Below are 23243 nucleotides of genomic sequence, written 5' to 3' on the forward strand. Positions count from 1 at the left end.
AACAAGCCCCAGACATGAAGGACATGCAGGGAGTATGTCTGCTTGGAAGGATTTCTCATTGCTGAAAAGGCCCAAGAGTCTCTTAATCCCCTTTTTCCTTCTGTTGTCTGAGTCCACCCTTTCTGACTACACAATGTTCTCTTACCCCTAATCCTGCTCTACCATTGAGGCTTTCCTTCCACTATAGAACACGATTTTATGGGAGTACCCCTTTGCTGATTTTGGAAAGGAGACTTAAAGATAGGGATTCAGAGAAGACACAACGATGTTTTTTTTTTCCACAGCTTCCAAAGAGCCTTCTCTGACTTCACTCTATTTGCAAATGATCCAGTCTCTGACACCCATCCCATTTGGGACAATATGCCATGGCTGTCTAGAGTGACACATACCTTATGTGTGGAAGGTGGGAGATCACAGAAAGGCCAGAAGAATCAGGCCTCCCATTTTAGGAAGAGAGTATATCAGTATGTTGGTCTGAGGAGGACCAGTGAGGATGAACATGGAGAACGAGGTCCCCTCTGAAAAAAGAGCGTGAGGTCTTCGCAGATGGTGTATTTGAACAGAGAGTTAAAAGTGGGAGAACACTGGAACAAAATGTCCAGAAACACTCCCTTGAGTCAAAAATGAGTGCTCTTTGGTTCTGGTTTCTTTTTATGTTCACTTTCCACAAATTTCAGTGGCAATGACCTTTATGCCAATAGCGGGGCAGAGGAGACAGAGAGAAGGCAGCCAGTTTCAGCCATGTTACTGAGCATGCTCCGTCTCGGTGAGCATGCTCAGTACAAACCAAGTATCACATATGGGGGGGACACATGATCCTGCAGGCCCTCCTCCCCTACCTGCCATGCATCACCTCTGAATGTTGGCAGCATCAGGTCTCACTGGCATGAGCCACGTATGACCACGTGAATCTCAAAACCAAATGCTTGACTCTTTGTGGAAGTCATGCCTGCATGTTCATCTAATCAGGAAATAGAAGCAACACAATAGGATTCATCTGAACAATCGCAAATAACCAGCAATGCACAATGAACGCTCATAGAGGACTGCTCATGATCAACACAGAGTTAAAAATACTGTCCGCCACCTAAAAAAAAAACAAAAAAAACCCAAAAAAATAAAATACAAACAAATACATTGTGTGAATTGCAGTCTACGCACAACTACTTGGGAAGGGGGGGAGCAATACAGACTGGATTTATTGTCAAAATGATATAGTTTTTCAGCTGTGTGGATGAATCATGGGTAAGGATTAGAAGTAAATGAGCATCTCTGACAGGTTCACTCACAGTCAAGATGCTTACTCCTGGCTGCTCAGGTCTGATGCTACCCTTCCTTCAGTGGCTCTCGCCAGGGCCTCTCTTGATCTCTGGGACTCGGCATGCTGTCTCTTCACGGCTTGGCCCTCTAGACAGGCTGCTATATGAGTTTCCCTTTCAGAATAGAAAAGTCTGTCTGCACCAACTGTCCAGTTATCTTTCCAAGCTATTCTCCAATCAAAGACTAGGCCACTTTGATGGGCTGATGAACCTGGACCCATCCACTACTTTGTGTTCCATCAGAGAGGGTCTATGAACCAAAGTCTCCTTACTCATACAGCCTGTTGCTATTTCTCAGTGTTCCTTCTTACTTTTCTTCTTTCTCAGGGTTACAGGCCAACCCAGGAGCTCATCTCAAGCTCTGAGTTCCTCAGAGAGTATCAGCAGCTTACTTCCTCTACAGACCCCTTCTGCTTCCAGCTTCCTGGCGTTATATCAGCCCAGCCTATACCTACTCATCTGAGTCTCATCTTTTTCTTTCTCTGGTGCAACCTGCTAGGTTAATTAGCCCCTTCCAAGCTAATTCAGCCCCTTCTGGTTAGGTATGCAGCCAACTTCGCAGTCAGAGCCTCATCAAAATATTAACTAGCACTTACATTACATGTTACAGGCTCAAAGCATGGTTCAAATCTCTTGGGAGGTTACTGTTACCCCATTTCACTGCAACACTGACAGGTCACGAGAGCTGCCCTCAGAGTCAGGGCCAGATTAAGAACAGGTGGGGAAGTGGAACAACACAGTCAAAGACCCCTCCCTGGTATATTCAAATATTAATGCAACATCATTATTTATACTTTAAAACTCTATTTGTTCTTTTTATTACTCATGTTGCATAATAAAATTGCACTTAATTATAAAATAAGAATGACGTTTTATTCCATTAAAGTGAATTAAACAAAATGCAGTTATGGAACTGTGGGTCCCCTCATGCCTGGGGTCCCTGGGGCAACTGCCCCTTTTACCCTTATGTTAATCCACTAATGCTCAGAGTGCTTGTTCCTCCAGGCCATGGAAGCTGAATTACTGTCTAACAAAGAAGGCCATTAACTGACTGGGACCCCCGAAGGGGCTGGGTGGAGAAATCACCGCATGGATATGTATGTAAAGTGAGCCTGTCTCTTGCATCACTGCTGTGGTAATGGGCCCTGCTTCAGTGGAGCAGCATCATAGCAAACACGGCAACTCTATTCTTCCCTCCTGCATCTGGCAGATGTTTGTGCCTCTTCACAGTCAGCAGTGAGACGAAAGGGTAAAGCCAGATTAGTTTTCACAGGGCTTGGCTGTTGCAAAACTACTGTGTAAAAAATGATTTTAAGTGACCTAGATGATGTCTTTTCGTATCATTGTTTAGCAATATCTGCCTCTGTAGATAATGTAGCTGTTAGTGCTGTTGGATCCCTTAGGACAAAACACCAGTTGTAACACATTTTCTCTGCACCAAAGCCTACATAAATGTTAGATGAAGCCACTTGAAACAAATATAGGTAATGGAGGGGGAATAAGTTAACAAAATCAGCTTTGCAGTTACTAAGTCATAATATTTTATTTATTTATTATCTCATAATAGCTATGACAAAAGTAACTACAGACAATAAAGTAGTATTAACAGATGCAGATATCAAAATGACTCTCATGTTCAACCCTTTGTAAAATTGCCTCTGACTGAAAGCATCCAATCTGCTCAAAAACACAACAAAACATGTAGCCCCCAAAATATTATGTTTAAAGCCTGGCTGAGAGAGAAAGCATCATTCCATGATCTATAGATGCAAAACTCAGCCAAAAGATAAATCTGCCAGGGCTGGCAAACTGAGGCAAACCTACCCTACAGGAGCGGCTGTGGCACAGATGTGGTACTGCAGCTGTGCCTCTGTAATGCCACGATGCCATGATCTATAGGGAAGGCTTGGAAGAGGTTCCCCCACACACACACTGAAGGAACTCCACCTCCTAAGCTAAAGTACTTAAGCTGGCAAAAACATTCTACCAGTGTCCTCGATGTATCTACACTGAGGGGCTAGGTCAGGATAGCTGCTTCACCCCGGGGTGTGAATTTTTCACCTCCCTTACCACTGCACTTATGCTGATCTAACCATAGACCAGGCCTAAGCCTGAGAGCCTCAGTTACAAATCTCCAGTTACATGGCAAAGGGAAGGAAAGAAATGTGTTTAGTTTTTAAAGATAAGTACAAAGAGTAACGGTCATTTGCAGATCCTCCCCTGGTGCTCCACAGAATGAAAGATTATGACAGCCAAACAACAGTGAATGGGTTATGGAAGAAAAGATGGGAAATATAAGAGGACCTCTCTCTTACAGAGTGGCTCTTGGAATAAAAAGTACACATGTCATGGTGTTTCTATCATAGCACCTTGAATTACATGAAGAATTGAGTTGGTGGTCAAGGCAGGTAAGGAGTAAAGGTGTTATGTACTCAAACTCCATACTTACTAAGAAGGTGGGCAGCCCCAAGAATAATACATGACATTCACCCAGTCTAGAGATGACAAAGATATGCATTATCTTGGCACTGCTCCCACCTGGGCAATGGGAGGTAACCATCTCCGGGCTGGATACAGATGGATGGAAGCTACCAGTGTCTTGTGGGCACCACAAAGTAACAAGGGTTTGCTAAATGACCCAAGATCTTAATCCATCATTGTAGGTACAATTCTCTCTCTGTTCCTCAGTCCCTCAGCACTGTGTCCATTTCATCCAGATTCAGATACGGACATTTCACTAACATCTCATACCTATCCAACACAGCAGGAAAACAGCAAGGACTGAGATCAAAGAAAAAAGTTGTTGAGTAATCCTGCTCCTACCCTTTACTTCCCTTCCTTCAGTTCAATGGTGTGGCACGACAACAACACTGTTGCAGATTAAATCCAGTGACACTGCTAACATAGTGCATAAAAATGCCCTTTCCCCAGCTCTCATACTTCAGCATTGGTTTTGTTATAAATATAATGAACATTTATGCTTTAGCCAATGTCATTTAGACTACTCCAAAGCATCATTCTGTGCATCACATAGCATGCAGCACTGCCTCATAAGAAGATTGGCATCATGTCTAGCAGCGTGTGACATTTCATTTTGAAGCCTGCAGCCAGGCTGGGACTTTGAGGTCTGCTTAGGGAATGTTACTTGGGAACAGCCATCTCCAAAACCTCAGTGCTCTGCAGAAAGTCATGTGGCTGGTTCAGCAGCACTCTGCTTCAGAATCAGCATGGAATCCCGGCTGGCAGTCTGAGCCAACGAAGTGCCTTTTTTTTCAGATTAGACACACAACCACTTGTGTGGCCAGCAAAAACACTCCGGCAGCTTTCCCAAAAGGAAGGTTAGCCTTGAGGTTAAAGCACAAAGTGGGGACATCCGATGATAATTCTTGGCTATGCCACTATCTTGCTGTGAGATTTCAAACCTCTAATTTAATCTCGCTGCCTCATTTTCTCCATTGGTAAAATTGGGCAAGCAGTACTTGTCTCCTCTTTCATGACAACTGGAGAACTAAACTAATCATGGTGAAAGTGCTCTGACTTTGGAAGAAGGTACTAGAAAATGCCAAAGATGACATTAGGCTTTTGCCCGGATCTGTCCACTCCAGGTCTCCTTGGCCTTTCAGCTGGTACTGCTATTCTTCAATTCCTGTCTAACACCATGTATGGTTTGCTGGTAATTGGAAATATACCATAAATCTCTCTAGAGGTGCATGAAAAGATCTTTGTGTACCCTTTTGAGATTGTGTCCTTCTGGCTGGTTCTCTGATAATGGAAGTGATTATTAGTGTTTAGCGCCTACTTCTTCTCGGTTTAATACCAAAAGATGTCTTTTCATCTTGTTAGAATTCTGGGGATTGAGCTGGCCTTTTGTGTAACTCACTTCTTTAAGATTTCATTATTTTCAACAATGGGAAGGAGTTCTCATTTGGCCTGTTTGGGGTATTTCCAAGCACAGCTGGTGGTGCCCAGAAGGGAGAAAGAGCAGCACTGTAGAGATATTCATGATGTCCAAAATAGAAAGCAATTTATATGGACAATTAAAAAGAAGCCACCAGGGACCTTGGTGGCTGAGATCTGGGATTTTGTAACCAGGCAATTTCTGGGATTTAAGAAAAAAAGTCATCTGAGGCCATTAAAAAGAAATGGAAAAAATAATTTGCCATATCATTTACCCAGGCATTTGATCCCTGGTTCATTACCAGGCTCTGAGGTGGAAGAGGGGAGCAGAGTCACCAGGGGAACAGGTTTGAAGTTTCACATTGGGTGCCAGGTAAAGGTGAAGCATGTCAGGGTCTCTGCATGACTTAAAAAAAAAATCCACTGAAAGTCTGTGTGATCTGGGCCCCTCCTCCTCCTGCTCCTCCTCCACTTCCCCATGTCCTTGCCCCTCTGTCTCTAATTCTGCAGTCCCCTGACTCCTCTGCTGTGTTTCTGCTTCTGACTCATGCTATTTCAAAGGATTAGGCTGGTTAAAAGGACAGAACTGTGGTAACGTACAGTTATTTGGTTTATCAGGGTTGTTTTGTTATCATTTTAGCTCCTTTGGCATTGGCTGGACCAAGAGCTGTAGTCTTTCCGGTCAACCCCACATTTTCCTGGTGACCCCTCAGATAGGAAGCTCTAGATCAGACACAAGAAGTTAAACCAATCTGTGGCAAAACAACCCTAAGAAATATTTTAGCTACGTACAAGAGCCTCTTAGGACCCCTGACCATGGGCTGAGGTGCCACAATGCGGTAGCAAGTGTAGAGAACTATAGTGTAGGTGAGGCATAGCAGTTGCTGGCATTTTTAAGTCCTAGGCAAGTGACTGATATGGAGGAGGCTGGATTCTTCAACGGGAGTGAGTGTTCAGCAAGCACTGACTTGAGTTCTGTGTTTATTTGGTTGTCCAGCTTCTCACACAGGAAGAGAGTCCAATCCAGGAGCTGCAATTGAAGTTGTGTAATTGTAATTGAGTCCAATCCAGGAGCTTGCAATTGTAGCTATTGTTGTGGGGAAGGTTTGAGGAGTGGGCCTTACACATTGCTCTCCTCTGTGGAGACCTCACACACCACTCCTTGAAATTAGACACAGACTGATAGCACAGATCTTCTCAGCCAGGTCTAGCCAATGCAATGAGTTTTAATGTCTAGCCTGCATGGTTTGAGTTTGGCCTTCAAATTGTCTTTGTATGTGAGGATGGGGTGACTTTACAGTGGGTTTTCACGGTATCTGCATCATAGCGGGTGGTAAAGCACTACTTTTGGTACGTGGAAAATTTTCACACAGACCATGTCTGACCCAGTGAAGTAGAGCTGTGATGAGCATGCTCTTGGTGCCAGATATGTGGACCTCAGTGGTGGTCAGGCAGATCATTTGTAAGTGGATCTGTATTACAGCATGACTAGAAAATTGGCAGGCCTCTGGGACCATGCTTATATTTTGTGGCATTAATGAGGGAAGATTATCAGATAAAAAGGTGAGTTTGGGAACATATTGTCCATATCCATCATAAAAACTTGGCAGGTCTAAGGCTTCCAGCTCCACTAACTTGGAAGTCAAGAGAGAAAAAGTTACACAAAGCTACTGCTACTCAGGATATCTTGTCGTCAGCTAAACTACCAGGAGTCTCTGGGTCCTTTCTGTCCCATGGTGGTTCTCTGCCAAAAGCAGAATTACATTTTATGTCATTTCAGAGCCAATGGATCTTAAGCAATTTAGGCAGTCCTGGGATGAGAGGGAAGGTTCTCTCATGGATCAGTATCTAACTGAAAGATAGGAGACAAAAAGTAGGAATAAATGGTTAGTTCTCACAATTGAGAGAGGTAAGCAGTAGGACCCCACGGAATTGTACTGGAACCTTGGGCTGGTCAACGTATTCATAAATGATCTTGCAAAGTAAGGCGGCAAAATCTGTGGAAGATACATTACTTAAGAAAGTTCTATCCAGAGTTGTCTGTGAAAAGTTTCAAATGGATTTCAACAAAATGGGCGGCAGGAACAAAACGACAGATGAAATTCAAATGTTGATAAATGTAAAGTAATGCACATTGGAAAATTCTGACTATATACATAGAAAAGGGTGGTGTCCCACTTAGCTGTTATTATGGAGGAAAGAAATCTTGGAGTCATCGTAAATTGTTCTCTGAAAATATCTGCTCAATATCCAGCAGCAATCAACAGAGATAACAATGTTAGGAAGCATTAGGAAAAAGACCGAAAACGAGACAGAAAATATCATAATGGTACTATATAAATCCATGGTGCACCCACACTTGGAATACTACGTGTAGTTCTGGTTGCCCCATGTAAAAAGAAAATATATATAACAGAATTGGAAACAAAACCCCAGAAAATCAATCCTGAGTGGGTCAATCTTCCACAGCAGTATAAACGTAGGCTTAGAGGAAGTGATACATGTTTATAAAATAATCTCTGTTGTGGAGAAAATGAATAAAAATGTGTTATTTACATCTTCACGTAATATAAGAACCAGGTATCACTCAATGATGTGAAATCTATAGGCAGAAGATTTAAAACACACATAGGCAAGTACTTCTTCACATAATGTACAGACTGATTGCCAAGGACACTGTGAAGGACAAAAGAATAACAGGATTCAAAAATGAATTAGATAAGTTCACAGAGGATAACTCCATCAATGGCTATTCAGAGTGGTCTGGGACAAAACAGCGTATTCTGGGTGTCTCTGAGCCTCTGACCAGTGGAAGGGAAGCTTAAATGACAAGGGAAGCATCACTTGATAGCCAGTTCTGTTAATTTCTTCTGAAGTAGATGGCACTGTTGGAAGACAGGATACCTGTCTAGATGAACCTTTGGTCTGACCTGGTCCAGCCATTCTCACACAATTTCATTAATAATAAACTACCAGCATGTACACGCAACTCCTCCCTTTCATCTTCTTAGCGCATTTCATGTAAAGATTTCAAATTATTTTTTCCCAATATTTATTAATGAAGCCCTGTCATAACCCATAAAGTATATCTGTATATACTGTATGGGCTTTGTAGAAGGAGAGGCAGTGACTCTTATACTAAGTTGCCTAACCCTTTCCATTGGAAAATGGTTTTGTGACCATTTTTCAAGTAGCTGTGACACCTGTATAGTTTGCAGAAGGAACTGCAAATTTTATAGGAGGAAAGCCCTAGGGTCAGTGATGTGCTTGTTTCTGAACCATTTATTTCTGGTCAGATTTGACTGGTATAAAGTGAGGAAAATCATCATATCTCATCTGTAGTTTGCATAATGTTGCTTGCTTCTGGCAGCATGATTGTGATGTGAACTTGCCTAGAAATATGTGAACTATGTCAATACATTTCCATTGTTATCTGCACGAAATAACGCCACAAGACAGATGCATAAAATCATCTGATAGAATAAAAGCCAAGGTTCTGGTGCTCTTACCTATACACAGGAGGTTTATCCTACTATTCATGCAAGCATAAGATTGTAAAGTTCCTCACCATTTTATTGTTGGTGTTTATTATAAAGCATCCTGTACTTGTTATCTGGTTATAAAGGAATCCTTGATATATTATTTCAGAGTAAGAGCTGAGAGCGAGTTAAATTACATTAACCTTTAACGCTGGTATTATTAGGTAACATCAGAGACTGTACTACCGTGCAATTTCCTCACCTATTCTTATCCCAGCAGTGTATTTTTACTTGGTGTATTTTTACTAATAGTGCAAACCCTGCATTAGAGTCTTTTGAACTCTCTGCAAGGGTTTTCTGTTCTCTTCCAGTTGAGTGCTCCTTAAGATGTAGAGCTATCTTTCCCTGACCACTATAGATAGATGCTGAGTGGAAAGGGGCAGGTTTGCATGGCTGCAGCTGTGTATGCTGGCCCTTGAGCGAGTGCTGAGACAAATCAGCAAGTAACGGGATGGCTGGATTGGTACGCGCTCTGTGTCTGTGTTTGTTTTGTAAGACGGAGGCTTTAGGACTGTACTGGTTTATTAAGGGTTGCTGGAGCTTGATTAAAATTACAGGCTTTCTTCAGGGCTAGTATTAATCCTTGAAACTGAGTGTAAGCCCAGCACATGCTACATAACAAGGGAGGGACATGAAGTCACTTGTGTTACTAAAGTGTGTCAGACAGGTCCATGACCTGGAGGATCTGATGTTCTTAGATATAGAAACTAAAGTATAAGGGCCAAACTCTGCTCTCAGTTCCTCACACCTCAATCTAAAATAACAGTTGACTTCAGTAGTTAGTCCAGCTTTACAATGGCAGTCAAATGAGGGTTTTCAACGAATTAATGTTTCTCCAGATTTACATTGGTCTAAATGAGAGCAGAATTTGGCCAGTGATTCATTGTAAGAACACAAATGAAAATATCTGCATTAAAGAATAATTTGGTCTGTGACCACAAGGCAGCCCTTCTGTCAGATGTTCGGGGGTATGTCTAAACTACCGCTGGGAGTGAACCTCTCCATCTGGGTAGACAGAAGTAGGGCACTGAAAATATCTGCAGGTGGTTTTGGTTTAATTTGGTAGTTGGGGTATGAAATCTGATGGCTAGTCCAAGCCTCCGCCGGTGTTTCAACATTCACGCTGATAAAAATAGAGCCCTACCCTGAGCTCCACTACTGTCTGTCTGTCCAGTTTGGGAGGCTCAATCCCAGACACAGTGTAGACATACCTCAGAACAGAGCTGGTACAAGGGGACACAATATCTTGCCTTTGAATACACTTTCATAAGGAAATAACCTCAGTACACATTCGGCTTAAGATCCTCCCTGGAGCCCATCATTTACAAGCTCTGTGCTGTAAGGATGTAATCCATAGCTCATTTCAACCCAATGAAAAAATCATGAGGGCTCACTACAAGGCCCTAAATAGAAGTGATCAGTTTTTGTTATGAAGGGTTGTAGGACTAAAGATGTATGTTAATAAAGAGTGGCTGCCTCCTCTTCTACAAGCTAGTATTAACTGTGGGAATTAACACTGTAATTAACGAGAGGGAAAATAAATAGTATTTTTTTTTTAATTCAACAAATATTCCAAATGCACCAAATTCTGAGCCGTGTTGCTCAGTTGTTGCTCAGCCCTTTGTCAGGCAATGTCCCCCTGACATCAGTGAGAATTTTGTCTGAGTAAGGCCCAAGAAAGAGCCCTCTGGATTTGTGCCTTCGGTTTCAGGGAAAGTTCTACCTGAGTAAATCAAGACTGTGGGCAGGATAGGGTCTAATAGTCACAGCCTTGCATTGGCTGACCAACACTATACCTCAGTGGTCAGAGGCACTGTAGCCCAGGATATATAGGGATTCCTGGAATTCTCAGTAGGAGTATACAGTAGATGGTGTGTCTCTCTTTAATGGACACTCCTCTATAGCTTAGCTGATCAGTGGTGATAGCCAGTGGCAAGTGGGGAGCATGGCATGGCCTTGCCTCCTCCTCTATCCTTTGGCCTGGCTCAACTCGCCTTGCAAAGTGGTTGTGTTCCATATCGCCCACTTAACCTGAGCCACGGAGGCTTTGAGTCTGTGACAAGCCCAGCCACACAGCTTGCCCTTGAGCCCAAGCAGTGGAGGCTTGTGATTTTAGCTCTGGAGGTCCTTGACTGAATCCCTGGTGTGTTAACCAAGATGCTGCCCCTTAATTGCACTCTGATGACATTGCACACTCAACCAATGGCTACACCGAACCTAGCCCTAAGTAAGAGCTTCGGTCCTATACAATGTCTTTGAACCGCTATACAGAGCTCTCTATAAATATCTGGAAAATAAAAAATTATAGTAATGGGCAGAAATATTGTTGAGTTTTCTTAATGATAAATGAAATGGAAATTTCTAGCTGAATGATTGATACAGGAAGTCAGAATTCTTTTTGCTAGGGAGCTGATGCCTCTTTATATCCTCATCTCATAAAATTGTCAGAGATATTTAAAAAAGAAATATGCCAAAATTAAAACAGAGTAGAAGGAATCATTTCACATATTTAATAGCATAATGAAGTCTTTTAAATGTAATTTTCTTTACTCTTCTGATTTTGCATTCACAAAGAGAATCTCCTCTTCCATCTTTATTAGCCAGTGTGTTTGTCATCATTACAGGTCAAGTATTTTCATAAGCAGTTGATGAATATTAACCATTCAAAATTACACAGTAAATAGTTTCCTCTCACAATGACAACTCTTGTGTACGGAAATATTACTCAGAGAGTAAGTAGCTTGTCATCACCCTTCACCTCCCTCTGCCACTCCCTTGTTTTGTACAAAGGGCGACTGCATGGGAGGGGAAATGGAATTCTTCCCTGTGCCAGTACCTCAGAGGCCTGAGAGGCTGTGTGCTTCATAGCTACATAGCTCCGGGGCAGTAGCAATGACCTGTGCTCCCCTGCATGGGGTTTATGGCTAATGCACCATTTGCGCAGGTCACAATCCCACTGGCTTCTCCTTTACCCCTTGGCCCCTCTGACTGTAATTCCATCCTCCTGTTACCACAGAACCAGTGGCTGCCCCTGGGCCTCAGTGGCTAGGTTTGGAGGGGCTCTGCTCCGTGCCCCCCAAAGGGGCAGAGCCTTGGGCAGAAGCAGCAGGGCTGAGAGCAGTCAGCCCTTAGCCCCGCCTGGAGCATAGCCCACAGCCACCTGGAGTAGAGCTTCCACAGTGTTTTGAAAGGGCCAAGGGCACTGGCTGCCACCTCTGCCACGGGAGCTCTGGGCCCCTTTGAAATGCCAGGCTCCTGTCCACTTGCTCCTTATGCACAACCCCTCGCCCCTGTTCCACCTGTGACCCTGCACAGACTAAGACAACAGGTGTTTGAAAATGTGTTTGCCAATGTTTTGATGGACATCTTTAAAAAACATGAATAGACAAAGGTTTAACACCTGTGAAGATAAATTCACTGGACACGGAACCCACGGCTGACCGGGACTCCCTAACATTTTTAAATCCGGTCCACGCTCAGCACTAAGTGGTGTTTTAAAACACACCAGCCAGTAGTGTTAAAACATTACCCATTCCCCTGCTGTAAGCATGGGCTCCTGGAGAGAGCGACTACAGAAACAAAAGGGGCTTTGGGCAACATTCCCTCTAATCTTTTCTATACGTGTACAGAATAATTCTTATATGCATCGAGGCATGTGCTGATATGCACCACCCATAGAAACAAAGAACCGAGCTGTAGGCACTCTGCTAAACAGCTGGTCAGCATTTGAATCTCTCCTGCATGGCCGCACAAGCCCACAGCTTACAGGGAACACCGGCTATGGGATACTACTTTGTTTTATCCCCATCATATCAAGGAATCCCAGCATTTCAGAAGCACATGGGGCCTTCTGCAGCTGCAGAATCACTTCACCCAGCGAATGCAGCTCTCTCCCAACTCCAAAGCCCCTCAGCCTCCTTGCACTGGAGCGTCTGTGACAGCTTGCAATGAGAGTAGCAAAGCACATTTTTGTAGAAAGCTGAGCAACATGTTTAAAAAAAAAAAAAAAAAAGAGGTGGGGGAGTGTGAAAGAAATCTACTTGTGAAGCTTCTAGTATACCGCTGGGCCTCCTGAAAGTGAAGAGCAATGTTTACAAAGTTGTCAAACATTAATGGAATGGTGAGTGTCATAGGTGGCACAGGATATTTCTGCCTTCCCATCTCTAAACCAGGTCATTTTAATTAAGTCCCGTAAGCAGAGAGCCCAAAGGGAAGTCTGAATGGCTAAAAAATCCCTAGCCAGGTCCTGACTGGATAGGGTTAATAAAAGATTTGCTGTCAGATATTTAATTAGCATTGAGGTACAGGGATTTGGCATTAGGCTCAGGTTTGTTTAGGGCTCATATGTGCTCAAGCACAGAGGTAATTTCACATTGTACTTTGCCGTGCCCTTTGCTAAGCTCAGCAAGCAGTTGTTACTGGGCTATAGTGACTCAAGCTAGAGTAAAAGCACCACCTGGAGGCAGCACAGTCCTGCACTGATCCCAGCTACAACTCGGCACATAATTTCTGATTGCCAGAAAAACTGGTCACATGGGGGGAGAGGGGAGAGAGGGGTATATTTGCTGAACATGGGCTTTTACACCCACCACCATTCAATCACAATGGAACATCCTAGTTAATCAAAAGAATTTCACTCCCAACACCTCCCCTCTCTCCAGTCAGCATGGAATAATCCATTCAGGAAGCTCCCCAGAGACTGTTCTAATAAAAAAAATCCTCCCTTTAGGGCTTTTCAGATTTTATTTGACTTTTTTCTCCCACAATCACTGTAGCTTATTTGCTTTCTCAGAAAATGTCATGTATATAGCAGGGACGTATAATGGGTCAACATCAACCCCTTGGATCAAAACTACCCTCATCTTTGGAGCTAGGGTTTCAAAATATAGACCCAGATGTGAACTGGGTAGCTTAGGCTCATTTCTAGGCATAACACTTCAATGTCATGCCAGATGCTCAAACTAGCACTGAATCTCTAGGTTTCTGCCTGCTGTGCAGTCAATAAGCCCAGTTCCTGGATATGCAAATGTTATCATGTATGCCATGCTGGCACTACAAAGAGCATGGCAGGGCCCTTTGAGGATACCAACAGCGGCCAATACCAGTCAGTGAAAGGCTGGTGTAAGCGTTAGAAACTGGTCTTCCTTCCTGGCCTGTCTTTGGGGCAGCAAGGCTTTCCAGAGCAAGAGGAGTGCAAGTAGTGCCACAGAAGTCTTAGGGTATATCTATACTTATAGGGGGAGTTCGATAGGCCTTGACTGATTTTCTGGAGATCAGCAAAGACATTTTTTTTTTAAATTAAAAATCTTTCTGGGCTTGGCTGTTGACCCTGGTATTTCAAGGTGCCACACGGAGTAAGGGACATCAGCGCAAGCCTGAAAAGCCCCAGTCTACAGCAGGGAACAAAGTTGATACGGATACATCGATTCTAGCTACACTAATACCATGGCTAGAATTGCATAGCTGGGATTGCCGTCAATCCCTAGCATAGACAAGGCCTTAGTCTTTGTAACTAAAACTACAGGGATAGGAACAGCAGCATATACCACAGTGATGGATCATCTCTCTGCCCTGTGAATACTGCTAGCGTGAACAGGTATCTAGTCTACATTAAGTGACGGTACATATATGCTTACGGTGGTATTGATGCTGGTGAGATGGATTTTTCTTAGTTCAGTTTAGCGCATCTACTTGGGATGCACTAAATTGAATGCTGAGGGTATCCCCATCAACTCCAGCACTCCTCCCAGTTGTAAGGGAAGTTGACAGGCAAGTTTCTCTCATAAATCTCCCTCTGTGGGGACAGCAGAGAAAGTCCACCTAAGGTATGTTACCCTAATCTAGCTACCAGAATAGCGTAGCTGGAGTTATCTTAAATTGACTTGCTTGACTAGCACAGAGTTGCCCTCAGGCCTCTTCAAACAGGACTAGGGTAGTTCAAACTAGGCACCTTTTAGCTCACACTAGCAGCATCTACATGCAGGAGTTACAGCACAGAACTTTTGTGCACGCGGCAATTCTCACCCCTATAATCTAAACTCCAGTGCTCAGAATGTGCATAATGGGGTTTAAGTGAGTTTAAAGGGATCTGGTTCACCATTGCCCTGTACTTCATATAGTCATTTATGTCAGTGTGAACATGTGACATTTTATTTTGGGAGTATTTTATGGTGTGTGTACACGATGCACTACAAGCAGCAGTGTGTGGTGTACATGTCACAGTGAAAAGGAAGTTGCAGCTGAACTGGTGCATAGCTCTACATGGTCACTGAAATGCACTGGTGGGGAAAGGAAGTGAGGAAATCTGACATTTAAAGTGTTTTTCTGAGCTGCCTGATCTCACAAGTAGAGGACTTTTAAATAACTGTGAGCAGTACAGAAGGTCACCAATGAGGAATTCTACAGGAAGATACAGCCAAAAGAGAATCCACCACAGAAGGTTATACAACTCAAGGTGCAGCTATTAGGGCATATTTACAGAATGAACGACAAATGGAAAATCAAGATCCTGGTATTTGGCCTAATGGACGGTTGGAATAGGAGAGGCAAACCCCACAGAGAATGGGTAGACGATATAGTAGATTGGTGCAGAGCTATTCTAGAAAAACTAAAAGCCACTCCACACTGGACAGGGAAAAGATGAAAGGAAATAGTGAGAGAGGCATCAGACACCAATGGGCACTGAGCCTGCGGTTGTTGATGAAGCTTTAAATGTGATCTGAACCACCACATACACAGGACAGATTATAGGGTGCTTGCTACTACAGAGAGTAAGGGAGTAGTTCTTTCTTGGGGAGCTGGGTGACTGGAGGGGACCTTGCCTCTGCATTGCTGACTCAGGGTATGCTGTTAACAGTATAAGGCCCTGGAATGAAGGGGAGAGGGCTAGGATGACATGGGGCCAGCAGAAGACACAGTCCACACGCAGACTGCTGGGATCTTCATTAGCCCTCTGCCACATTGGCATAAAACGTCAACTTTTAAAATAACATTTCCCACGAACTGGAAATTCGGAGTCTCAGCCAGATCGAGCTAGACATATTCAGAGGGGCCAACAGCGACCACAGGCCAAGGACACAGACACAGACACACCCTAAGAAAGCACTTGGAGTGACACTCCCCCAATATTTCAAAGGGGCCCAGCGCTCCCGGCCATTGCAGCAACTCCCGAGGCAAAGGCTGCAGTCAGGAGTTCCAGACCCCTTTGAAATTCCGGGCCTCTATGCAGCTGCCCACCTTGTTCACCCCATTGATGAGCCTGGATATAGTCCTTTTCCTGCCAGGAACAAGCAGCAGCTCTATTATGTCTGTGCCAAAGCAGAGCCTCACGTCAGGCTGTCCGATCTCCCTTAGACCTCCGGCAGCATGCCTTTGTGCCTAGGTGACACTTTATCCCTGGCCTGGAGGGTGTTGCACAAGCCCTAAGTGCTTGAGTGGCAGATCTAGCAGGACATCCTACTGACCGGTCACTTTGTGCCTGCCTTTGTCCCCAAGGGACCAGAACAGTCCCCCTTCTGCTCAGCCTCCGATACAATTTTCATTTTTCCCCTCACTGCCCCATTTGATTCTTTTCGCTGATTTCTTTATGTGGAAATGTTTCAGCAGCTTGGGACTGCTTTACTCCAGGTCCCTGTTTACTCTGGGAATGACATATAGTCACGGCACACAGTTTGTTTCCTGCCTGACCAATTTATTACTGGCTGCTTTGAAGTCCCACAAGTACTGAAACAAAGGTGATGGAAAGGTGTGTTGTGCTGGGGCTGTTTTGTGTGCTGATCATGGCCCCACTACAGATTAACTCCCCCCTTTTATGAGCTCACTGGTACGCTGGACAGCTTTTGGTTGAGCAGGTCTGTTTCATAAAATTCTGGGCAAACTTGGCGACAGTGATGCTTTAGCGATTCAGGTGTAATGTTTGTGGAGAGTGGGCTTAACTGTATTTCTTCCAATCTGTGTGCAGACTGACAAATATAATATCCAATAGCTTATAATGTTTTCTAATACATTGATTATGTGATTTTTATAGTGAACAGATTTTTTTCCACATCTCTCCTGTCAGAATAAGCCATTCCTTGTGTCTCTTTTGTGCTCTTGCTTTCTCATCGGTTAAGCTGCTCCCTCACCTCTTTCTCTCTCTCTCTCATAGAGCAGAGGTAGCCAAGTTCGTCTGCATCTTCAAAAACAATGAGAAGTCCTATGGCACCTTATAGACTAACATATTTTGGAGCATAAGCTTTCATGGGCAAAGACAAAGTGGATCTTTGCCCACAAAAGCTTATGCTCCAAAATCTCTCATACCGCAGTTTCTAAGCCCAGAAGGGACCACTGATCATCTAGTCTGATGTCCTGTAGAACAGAAGCCCCAGAACTGCCCCAAAATCATTCCTACACTTTATCTTTTAGAAAAGAAATCTAATCTTGACTAAAAAGCTGTCAGGGATGGAAAATCTTCTAAGACTCTTTGTAAATTGTTCCAGCTGTTAATTACCCTTACTGTTAAAAATTTATGCCTTGTTTCTCTTTAGCTTCAAACTTCCAGACACTGGATTTTTATACCTCTCTCTGCTAAACTGAAAAGCCTTTTATTAAATATTCATTTCATATATCATCACATACTGACTGTAACCAAATCACCTCTTAATCTTTCCTTTCTTTGACTAAATGGATTGTGCTCCCTGAGAGTATTACTAAGAGGCATTTTTTCCCTAATCCTTTAATCATTCTCATAGCTCTTCTCTGAGTCCTGTCTAATTTATCAACATCTTCCTTGAATGGCAAGCATCAGAACTGGATGCAGAATTCTCCCACTTTTTGCGCCAGCACCAAATATAGAGGAGGCAAAATCTCCCTGTTCTGACTCGAGATTCACCTGCTTATGCCTCTCAGGACTGCATTAGCTCCTTTGGCTGCAGCATCTTATTGGGAGCTCATGGTCAACTCATTATTCACCATGAGTCCCAAATCTTTTCAGAGTGCCTGCTTCCCAGCATGAAGTCACCCATCACGTAAGTAGGACTACATTCTAAGTGTATGTATTTGCATTTTGCACTGTTAAAAATATACCTTGTGACTGTGTCCAATTTGCCAATCTATCCAGATCACTATAAACGAGTGGCATATCATCTTCATTATTACCTCTCCTCCAATCGTGGTGTCCTCTGCAAACTTTATCAGGGATGATTTTAGGTTTTCTTCAAAGTCATTGGAAAAGTGTTCAATAGCACACAGCCAAGATCCAATCTCTGTGGATCAGATTGTCACCCGAAAACCCCTATTTAGTGGTGATTCCCCATTTACAAGTATATTATGTGACTCACCCATTTTAATCCATTAAATGCATGTCTGATAATTTTATATCATTCAAGTGTTTGTAATCAAAATGCTCTCCATTGCTAAGTCAAATGCTTACATATATCACATCAGCAGTTACCTTCATCAAGAAAATTTGTCATTTCAGCCAAAAGATCAAGTTACTTTAATAGTATCTACTTGCCATAAAATCATGTTGATTTGCATTGATTGCATTACCTTTATTTCTTTGATACAACACTCCTGATCACACCATTATCTCACCCAGTATTCATGTGAGGGTGACAGCCCTATAATTACTTGGGACATTTTTTTTTAAACTTTAAAAAAAAAAAAAAAAAGTGAGGCACAACATTAACTTTGTCTTTTGGAATTTCCCCAAAGCTTGAAAACTTATTGAAAAGCAACCTTAACAGCCCAGCATGCTCCTCGGCCAGCTCTTTTAAAACTTTTTGAAGCAAGCTATCTGGACTTGCTAAGATATCTAACTTTAATAGCTTCTGTTTAACAGGAACCTGAAAGACTAATGGAATAGAATGAGTTATCACAATGATGATGATGATATCAAGTCTTTCCTTTCAATACTGAATAGAAATTATTTGAATACTTCTGCCTTTTCAGTATTGCTATTGATAGTTCTTCCATTTGCCTCTGGTAATGGACTGACATCTTTGGGTGAATTTTTTTTCCAAATATATTTCGACAACTCCTAGTTATTGTCCTGACCTCTGATGGTCATAGAGTTCCCCTTATATCTTTTTCCTTCCCTTACCAATATTCTATAGTTCCTCACTTCTGATTTATATTCCTTCCTATTAACTTCCCCTTGTTTCCATTTGTTACATAATTTTTTCCACTTCCCCGCTAAACCAGGTCATTTCTTTAACCAGTACAGATTTCTTCCTCAGTTGTGTTTTTTGGGGCATATGGTAAGATGTTCTCAAATGATTCCCAATAATTATTCATGTTTTTCTTTCTGAATTACTTCTTCCACTCATATTTGTTTCCAGGGTTTATATCATACACACACACACACACATAAGTCTGATTAAAGCAACAAGTATATACCTTACTGATCAGGACCTTATCCTGCTTGTACATTTTAAATATGATCAACTCATGATCGTTATAGGCTGTTCCTCATCTCTTTCTCTCCTTCTTTCTCCTTTCCCTGTCAGCAGATCAGTTTCTCGGCAGTTGCAGTCTCATCCATCAGTCCGATTCATCTTCCCCTGTCGCCTTTGGGGAGAGTGAGAGGAAAAACCACAATCTGCCTTTCGAACGAAACTGATGGCAGCCACAGGCATTAATATGAGAAGCTGGGGAGGGTGTCATTTTTCACTCAAGCTGACAGTCAAGCAGTTTCATAAATATGAAATCAAACCAAAGGGTTCCGAATTGGCTGCCACTCCTTCCTGCTCTAACCGAGGGTGTCACAGCCATCCCCTTCTCCAGCTTCATACAGGGAAAGACAAACAAGTAAATCACTCACAAGGAGTGAATGAGAGGATGTGCTTAATGACACGGGAGTGATGTCACTACTCATGCCAGGGAAAAGGAATCAAACAACTCATGGAGGGCACTGGCCACCCTTAATTATGGCAAATTTTCCTGAGCTGACTTTGTTATTGGGCTGTGTGCAACTGTCATGGCTCCTTCCCCACTCCAGCAAGATAAATGCAGAAGTGGGGGCCAGGAAAAGTACCTCCAAAACCCTGTCTACCAGGTTTTGGTATAAACTTCCCTCCCAAAAATCCTAAAAACCTTACATTTTGGGAATAAAATTCGCTGCCACCAGCCAAGTAGTAATAAGAAAACCAGGGAGAGACTACTTGGGAAATCTTAGCCCCATAAGTAAAAACCAGGACACAAGCATTAACCAATACCAGGTTAATAAAAGGAAAGAACTTTTATTATTACAGCAATATTCGTGTTGCAAGCCTTATGACTAGATGGAAGAGTCACAAAGGAAAACACATGGGGAGTCTCCACCATGGGCCTAGAACTTAGTTACAAGGAGAGTAAAAGAACATTTCTAAAAAGTGCACAGACATCAGATCCCACTTCCCAAACCATAAAACAATAAAGCCTAATGGATCTGTCTAAACTCTACCCTACTTACAGAAGATTGGAGGGGCTGTACTTGGAGAGAGATATTCTGTCTCCCCCTCCCTCATGGCTGGAAAGAAGAAGAAGGAACAGAGAACAGAAGAGGGAGGGGTCAAAATTCAATCCTTACCTACATTCCTATAGGCCAACCCCACCTGGCTAAGGAGGTTAACCCTTTTACTCCCAGGCTGCTGGCTAACCCTTATGATTATGACAGCAACAATGGGGTTAACATATGCCCCTCACTGCATGGGACAGTCACTCCATGCCCGATGACAGTTCACTCAGGCGCACACACACACGCACACCCTGCTGTGGCAGGTGAGTATCTGGGTCACATCAGGATTCCAGCAGCCTTGCACTACTCTTGTGCCTTACAATAGATAAGTAATCATGGGATCTCCCATTAAAATTCCTGACCATGCCTATGGAACAGCCCAAATAGGAACTTATCCAGAAAACCACCTTATGTTTTACAAAGTGCTCATATCAGGATGAGGCAATACAGGCTGTGAATACAGCAAAGAAAGCATGGAGCTCCTCTCTGCAATAGATGTTTCCAGCCATGACAGCCCCCTGGGACCACAGGCGAACAGGTATAAATTAGAGCAGCCCTGAAACTGCTCTAGTTTATATCAGGGCCTGAGCCCCAGCATAACTAGCCCCAGAATTGTGGCGCTGGAAAAGTTTAAAGCTAATTTTTCTTCCCACCTCAAGTCCTCTATCAAGAGAGGTTTGAGTGCACCCCTGAAGGTGAGGCAACAACAGAACACTGTGTTGATCTGCAGATTCAAGCTGCAGGAAGCTTGAGCGGGCAGTAATCAGTAAGGATTTCTTTGAAACCTCCCAGATCCCGAAAATGGGGAAGCTTTTCATAGTGATTATATTTATACCTGGCACAAACGAATGCTTAGTCCAATACCGTATGAAAATAAAATCATATTCTAGTGAAAGGAGAGGGCAACAGGTTTCCACAGCAAAGGGAGCCATAAGAACTTAAGAACAGCCATACTGGCTCAGACCAAAGGTCCACCTCACTAGGTATCCTGCGTTCCAACAGAGGCCAATGCCAGATGCCCCAGAGGGAGTGACCAGAACAGGTAATCACCAAAGCGATCCCTCTCCTGACATCCATCTCCAACCTCTGACAGACTGGGGACACCATTCCTACCCATCCTGGCTAATAAACAGGTTCTAAGAATGTCAAGAAGCTGAGCACTAGCCAATAGCTACCTGGTGAGTCTCAGACCAGTTCCTTGAGCAATACCTCACAGGAAGAAAAAAAAGTGTGATTGGAACTAATTGGCTTATTCATTGGCAGTCTGAGAATAGACATCAAGGGCTGAAAAGAACATGGATGCTGAATTCTCTTATTCCCAGTGGAGGTCCCTCTAGGTCAGAGTTAGGGGCAGCGGTGGGGAAACTGATATTGATTGCCTTCAACTTGTTCTGCAGGAAGTGGGCCTCATCCCAGTAGCTTCTCTGAGTTAATGACCTGTTCCATTACCTCTGAAAGCTTAGGGTATGTTTGTCAGGCAGCATAAGTTCCTTGGCCACTAAGCAATCAATGGGAGTGTGACAGGGTGAAACCCATCAGCGGGAAGAATAGTTTCAGAGTTACATCAGAGCCATAATTAACTCGCGGCTTCTCGTCTGCGCCCTTCAGTGATGAAGTGGCATCAGGTGATCAGCTAATAGGACACCTGGGCCCAATCAAAGGAGAATTCAGTCGGGGTGAGGGGGGGGGGAATCAGAGGACCACTGTGAAGGGGCCACAGTCTGTAGGAGGACAGCTTGGAAAGATGCAGTCTCAGTGGCCAATGCTGAAGGCTGGAGCTGAGGAGTAGCTAAGGGGTTTGAAGACTGAGCCCAGAAAAAAAGGCAAGTTAGGGTGAGACACCTTCAGATGTTAGTTTAAGTGTTTGTTGCCCCTGAGAGACTGGATTTAGATGTTTCTCAGCTAGACGCCCGAGTTGTGGGCAAAGACAGATGACTAGAAGGTGAAAATCCCTGCCGTGATGCCATTTGACTCTGCAGTGTACACCATAAAAGGGAAGCGTTTACACTTCCCCTCTAACTCATTTTACCTACTTTTCATCTATCATCCATTAATTCCATTAGCATCCCCCACCTTTCCACAGGCATAAAGCTACATGAAAAGACTGACTAAATGCTGGCTGCTTCCGTTCCTGCTTGCAGAAGGAGATGATTAATTATTCCCCCTATTAAACCAAAAATTAAAATATTTCCTAAGCTTTTATCCTGTTCCTGTTTTTGTCTTTAGTTCCTCAATACCTAAAAAAACCCAATACGTTTCAAAATAACCCTAAATTGATGCAAACAGAATAATTGGCAAGGCGTGAAAATGCCTCCCGTATCCTGGAGACAGGCTGTGTTGTTGGTCGTTTCTTAATTTTCACTCTATTAAGGTAATTTCCTGTGACTGGGGCTTTTTCTGCAGTGGTTCTCACAGACTGCCATTTCTGGTTTCTTATTTCCCAGGCAGGGAAAGAAAAACAGAACGTAAAACCTCAGCTACAGAACTCAAGAGGCACATATGCTGATCCTGAAGTAAAATGAAAACCTGGGAAAAGTAGGAAAAGAAGAATGATGAAATGGTTTGATGGGTTACTCAGTCCAGTTTCCACATCCATGCAGTAGTTAACTATCATCCTTGTATGCAACATTATTGTGCCCATGTTAGTCTGAGCATACTAGACAGAGGAGACTAGTGCAGTAATATCTTTTATTGGACCAACTTCTGTTCATGAGAGGGAAAATCTTTTAACCTTAAACAGTTCTCTTCCTCATGAAGAATTGTGGGGACTTAACCACACCAACACATTTATTTTTGGTTTAGTTTCCTTCCTGGGTGACGACACACGCTATGTGCCCTGATCAGAAGGTGAAGCTGGAATATCTACTGAAGTAAGAAATGGGCCCAAACCAAAGCCTCAGATCTGAACACTCTGGGCTGTGAAGAAGTTCAGATCCAATTCCAAATTTTGTAGCTCATGCCCATCTCTAAGTGAAACAAGGGCTATTTTTCCAGATCTGTCAGTTACAGGGG

This window comes from Carettochelys insculpta, chromosome 1 (assembly GCF_033958435.1).
Source record: "Carettochelys insculpta isolate YL-2023 chromosome 1, ASM3395843v1, whole genome shotgun sequence".
Lineage (NCBI taxonomy): Eukaryota > Metazoa > Chordata > Testudines > Carettochelyidae > Carettochelys > Carettochelys insculpta.